The sequence below is a fragment of the Puma concolor genome, chromosome C2, assembly GCF_028749965.1.
Source record: "Puma concolor isolate L17-30 chromosome C2, mPumCon1.1.hap2, whole genome shotgun sequence".
Taxonomy (NCBI): Eukaryota; Metazoa; Chordata; class Mammalia; order Carnivora; family Felidae; genus Puma; species Puma concolor.
The window spans coordinates 63,923,729-63,929,728 of NC_141675.1; the positions used below are offsets into that span (position 1 = coordinate 63,923,729).

At 46.8% G+C, this 6,000-nt stretch overlaps 1 protein-coding gene across 2 annotated transcripts in view; it reads right to left on the bottom strand.

Moving 5' to 3' along the window:
* The window catches only part of SLC7A14 (solute carrier family 7 member 14), a 110,886-nt gene extending 106,935 nt beyond the window's left edge, over nucleotides 1-3,951 (bottom strand). For both annotated transcript variants that reach the window (XM_086674703.1, XM_086674704.1), the window contains exon 1: nucleotides 3,730-3,951. The gene's annotated coding sequence lies outside the window, so the exon portion shown is untranslated. The remainder of the gene's footprint in view (nucleotides 1-3,729) is intronic.
* Between the last annotated feature and the right edge of the window lie 2,049 nt (nucleotides 3,952-6,000).

Genomic DNA, 6,000 nt, shown 5'->3' on the forward strand with positions numbered 1-6,000 from the left:
TTATTAGCCACATATGGTTATTGAGCACTTGAAATATGGCTAGTGTGATTAAAAATTGAAAATTTTAATGTTAATTAAATGTTAATGTTAATTAATTAAAATTTAAATAGCTATATGTGGCCAGTGACACCATATTGAAGAGCAGTTCTAGACAGTTAAAGATTATGGTTCACAGGGCCCAGAGCACCTCAGGAACAGCATCCTTGCAGGATCACCCTGTGAGGGTACAATAGAAGTTATATATTTAATTATGAGTTGTGCCTTAATTCATTCTAGATGGGGTTTGAAGCAGAACGTTAATATTAGAATTAAGAAGGTATATAAGGATCTTTAAGTAAAGGATAACAAATGAAGGAAGAATATGTTGTGGTAAATATTGAGATAAAAGAACAGAACATTACCATTTGAAGTGAATTTGAATTTCTAAACTTTACACACTGGAAGAGGATAGAACAATTCAATTCAAGATAAAAATTTTCTCCTCCTTGCCAATGCAATAAAGTTGGGATTTTACTAGGGGCTGAAAGAGAAGCAAGAAGAAATACAAAGAACATCAGATCTGCTGCATGTTAGTTACAGTGGCCTAGAACTCTAGGATCACCTCTAATGAAATTATCTACTTGACAGAACTGTGAAGATACAATGAAATTATTTACAAAAAGGAACTAGGAAAGTGCCTCACGTTTGACTGATATTAGCATTTATAATGATAATTTATTTCTGCCTAGATCTTTTAAAGGCCTATTCCAAGTACCTGTGAGAACATAGAAAGATGCTTAGGGGTATTTATTTTGGAAAGCTTATTTTGTTGGGAATAGACCACAGAAGAGGAAATATAGACAACACAAAGGCAATGCCTTTGTGTAGAGAAATGCCATGCCCCCATCTCCATTTGCAAGTTGCTCCCATAGGGAGAACTGTTGTTGAGGAAGGGGGGTCAGGTATGTTGGGTCAGACTACACTGGACTAGTGAGACCAGAGTGAAAAAGAAAAGGAAGAAAATTTAAGATGAGCGCTTGGATTTTAGGTATTTGTGGCATATTATTGCATATAGTTTACTGATGCTGATGTTCTTATCAAAGATAACCACAGAAGGAAGCAGGGAAGGGTATCTGAAGCACGATGAGGGTACTTGAAAGGCCACTGACCCTGGAACTGAGTTAACTGGGTTCCAATCCTAACTTTTCAATCATGTGACTTAGACCTATAATCATCTTTTGGTCCCCAAATTCTTCTTGTAAAACAATGATCTGAATGGTGCTCAAGGATCTTTAAGCCCTATTCCAGCCCTGAAGCTCAAGAGCATAGTTCTAAATATGAAAGCACATGTGGGCTCTAGTTCTCCAGATCCTGTGAAGCCCCACTGCTCTTTCGGGAGAGCCTGCTGTTTTAGTCCTCTAACTTGTTTCTGTAATTCTGAATCTCAACTTGTGTGAACAGTGATATCTCAATCAGCATGCACAAAAGCAGTTGGTATGGTGGGAGTTAGTGACAGTGGGTGGGTGAACAGATTAAAGAGGAAAGGGTTGGGAGAGAGAGTTATGTGTGTGCAAAAGAAAGTAGACCTTCCTCTTTTGACATTCTTTTGCTACATTCTCCAATAAAGTTATCAAAAGCCAAATGCCAAAATGAGGGCATGAAAATAGCTTGGGGTTTGGAGTTAAGCAGACCTGAATTTGAATCCAAGCTCTGGATTCTAACTTCAGTTTTCTTATCCTTGTGATATTTGTAGTCAGCAGCTATTGTGAAGCTTAAATGAGATAATGTTACCTAGTAGATAGCAGGTGCTCAGTAAATATTTTCTTAATTGCTCCCCCCCCCGAAATTGGCTTAATTCTTTCCCCATTTTACCCATAATGTAAAAGATTAGTCGAAGAAACAATCATGTAGGGCTGCTTAGAGGTCTATATCTAGAGGATGTAAACAATCTGTGGTGGGGAGAGAAGGGTGCTGAAGAGAGTAAAAGCCATAGCCAGGAATAGAAAACCCAGCCTCTTCGTTAATGAAACCTCTTCTTTTGGAAGCCTCACAATTCTCTGGTTCCTGAAAGCCACAGAAGTGCTTATCAGAATAACAACCCTAACTGCTTTTCCAACACTTTACCAATAGGAAGATTAACCGCACAGGCCCAGGACATAGAAAGGGGAACCACACGACTTATTTCCACCTGAAGTTAGCAAAACTGGATCCTGGAGTGACATCCGCTACTTGCTCCTCTACCCAGGAGTCGGAAAAACCTCTTTCCAAGAGGAGACCAGGGGAAGGCAGAGAATCGGGGAACGCAGAGCTCCTAAACCCCTTTCTCCAGGTCGCTTGTTCCACCTGACCGTCTTTACGTGGCTCTAACGCAGTTTCAGCTTGCGGGAACCGCCGGCGAGCAGTGAGCCGCCAGTTGCCCGCGGTATTTAGCTCCCGGCCTCGCAGAACTTTCAGCACCGCGGACAGCGCCCTTCCCTGCTGTCAGCTCTGCGGCCCAGGCTCCTGCCTGGTGCTATCCTGCCTGGGATGTTCTTCAGGACCCCTTACCCCGGGCGACAGGCGGGTTATCACTCTGTGGTGCTTGTCAACTCCGGCCAGTGACTGGCCCCGCCACTTCGACGAGAATCCCACCTGCTCCCCCCACCCCACCCCACCCCAAGTTTTTCCTCTGAATTTGAATTCAGTTCAAGACTCTCGGTTCAGGACTCAGTGAATGGAGCCTCGCACAGGTAGTGGGGTGAGGAGTACCAGGAGCAGAGGAGATCACTGCTGTTCTAGTTTTCCTTCCATCTTTCCCTGCCTTCCCTTTGCTTCTGGTCACTTGGCGATTTCTACCTTACTTTTCGATCACGATATAAAATAAACGTTGTGTGTGTATGTGTGTGTGGGGGCGGGGGGGAGGGATGACTCTGGATGGAGGAGGGGGTTTGGGGCTGTACCCGCGAGGCCAAACTGCCTTACTCTGGCCCTCTTGATTTGTAGGAAACTGACATGTTTGGGATGAGGGAAGAGAGAAAGCTCCGATGGGGTGAATAAGTGCGGGCGAGAATCCTCTCCCCCGGGGCTGCGCGCTCTGGCAAGAGAGCTTCCTTGGACACTTTTCCCATCACGTCCTTCTCGCTGCCCCGTCGCGTATCACTGCTCTCTGGGGACAGGAGCGCACCGGCCCTGTGTGGGTATCGGGCTCAGCTGGAGCCCCTTTGAAGAGTTTGCTCTCAGGTAAAAGGGCAGACGTTGTCCCCGCCCTCCCCTCGGGCTACAGCCGGAAAAGCCTCTCTTCCTTTCCGTGAGCTCAGTCCGAGGCCGAGAACCTAGCTGCGGGAGCCGGGTGTGTGACAAGGCAGGGAGGAAAGGACAGGCCCGGCATCTGTGGAGACCCAGGCGGCCCGGACACTGCTTGCGGCTCCCTCCTCTGCCTCTCACTCTGGCCGCGCCGGAGCTGCGTTTGCCCCAGCCCAGCCTGGCAGCTCCCGTGAGTCGGAGCCCGGCGTCCCCCGACCCTAGACCCTGTCCAGGCCCCATCCCGGGCCAGATACGGAAAGACCCCAACCCAGCTCCTTCCTTCTTCCAAGGGACCCCTTCCCGGCGGGCGCCCTCAGCCTCCGCGCCATGTTCCCGTTTCCCCTCCTCCTGTGGCTCCGGCTCCCTGGTTCATTCAACAAGAGGCGACCATCCTACTCGCGGGGGTCCAGTTGGGGTGCAGGGGGTGCGGAGGGGAACAGACTGCGGCGAAGGGGGACGTTCACTCACCGGAGAGCTGGAGGAGATGAACTCGCTGCAGGGACTGGTGGCTAGCCGTCTGCACTTACAGCGCCAGATTCTGTCTCTCCCACTATGATGCGGAGCGGTGGAGGCAAAGGAAGGCAGGAGGCAGCCGCTGCTGCTGAACAGCTCCTCAATTATTCAGTTCGCCCCCCTCCTTACCTCCCTCCGGGCGGCCTGTCAGTCCTCCCTCCAGCTCGCCTGTCTCCGCCTTTCTGGAGTCACGTGGGCGGCCCAACCCCTTACATTATTGAGCCGAGGCCTCTCACCAGACGCCCCCGCCTCCCAGCACACACACACAGACACACACACACACACACACACAGAGACACAGACACACACACACACACACACACACACACACACACACACAGACACACACACTCACTCAGCTATATGCCACTCTCAACTCCTCTCTGGCTTGCTGAGCCTCCGGGTGCTGCTTCCAGTATCTCAGGCTGTCCCGAGGCTTACTGGGCCTGATAAGGGCGCAGTTCTCTGCCCCTGGGAAAGCAGGACTAAGCAGATGTCTGCGGTGTCGGTGGGTTGAGAAGGCATCCGCCAACAGCTCCACCTTTGCTGGACTTGGCACTGAACAAAGCTGGCTCTCCAGACCTGCTTCCTACCCTCTGAAAGCTTCCCTCCTCCTTTGCTGAACCCTTGCTGCTCTTAAATTTCTTCCACTTCCCTCAGCATTGCTGGAAAGAAAGGATGGGAGAGATTGATTTCATCTCTCTTCTTAAAAAAAGGCAGACCCTCCTTCTCCAAAGCTCAAGTAGGTCAAATTTATCTTTGGGTTCTCAACATCTTATGAGTGGAAAGACTGTGGGTTTGAGTTTTGAAGACCCACCAAGAATTCTAGTCTGTGTGACCTTGGAGTATTTCATCTTCCTAGCCTTTCTTCTCTCATCTATGAAATGACCACCTCACAGGATAGTTATGAAAATTGTAAATGATAATGTTCTTGAAATTGCCTAGCCCAGTACTGGATACATATTTGTAACTCAATAAATAAACATTCTTTCCCTGCCTCTATTAAAATAAATTTCAGAAAACAAGAAGATTGTAATTTGTGCCAGCAGAACAGAATTATCTTTTGTAAGACCGGGAGGGGCATCTGTGAGGTCAAGCTAGGGAGATAACCAGTCTGAATGGGGACAGGAGAGACAGAAGGCTTATATTTTTCATTGGTTCCATTACAGTAAGTATCCCAAAACTCTGTTATGCCTCAAAAGGATGAGGACTAGATGGTACCAACCCAGGCATATTTGGTCTCGTCAGAGAATGAATTATTTAACATTCATTGAGTAGACTGAAAGTACCTCCATGAATGCTTGCATCTTTGGTCCAAGCCCTCAAAATACGTGGGAGCTAATGAAATATAACTCCTACCCTTGGAAACAAATTCACTGAGCTTTTGTTTGAGAAGAATGCTGGCTGACTGACACCCCCTTTGTCGGATAAAGCAGTTCAAGTTTACCTTTAGGTTGTGGATTATGGCTCAGAGACCCTGGGTTCACCCAAGGAAATGACTGATTGGTGCCAGGACAGTCTCAGTAAGTACACCTAGATCAAGCTCATTATTGTCTTGGATCACCAGCATCCAGGTCTGATGTCTTGAGACATCCCCCTAATTTAAGCTTATGAGAGTACTTCAGGGTATGTCAGACCTCCTGGGATACTCAAGAAGCTGTGAAACATTGCAGGAGAGGCACCGAGTTAAAGACTCAGAAGTTTGGAGTCTTAGCACAGGTTCTGCCCATTACTTATTGTATGATCTTTGGCAAATCATTCAAGCTTTCAAAGTCTCATCTTTAAAATGGGAATAGAATGTTTATCTGCCTTCTTCATAGTTGTAATGTTAAAATGGGATAATGTATGAGAAGACACACTGCACAAGGTAAAGAGTAAACAAATGCAAACTGTTAATATTATGCCCTAAATAAAACCCTGCATTTGTTCTAGATATATCATGGGCATGAAAGGATGAGAAGACAGGATTTGTCATTAAATGCGCAGCCACTAAAATGTCAGTGTATTTCTGTAAGTCTGTGTGTGTGCATGTAATTCAAGGGGTGTGGTGTTTTGAGCATTGTGTTTTTTCATTTTCACTTCTGTGATGAATTGCTGGATTAAATCTCATCCATTTTCCCCCCTTGTCTTTCATTTTTAGGACAACACCAGCCACAATCACAGGGGTTAGGAGTATTTAATATCTGAGATAAGTTTGTGCCTGTATTTCAGGACAGCAGAATTTAG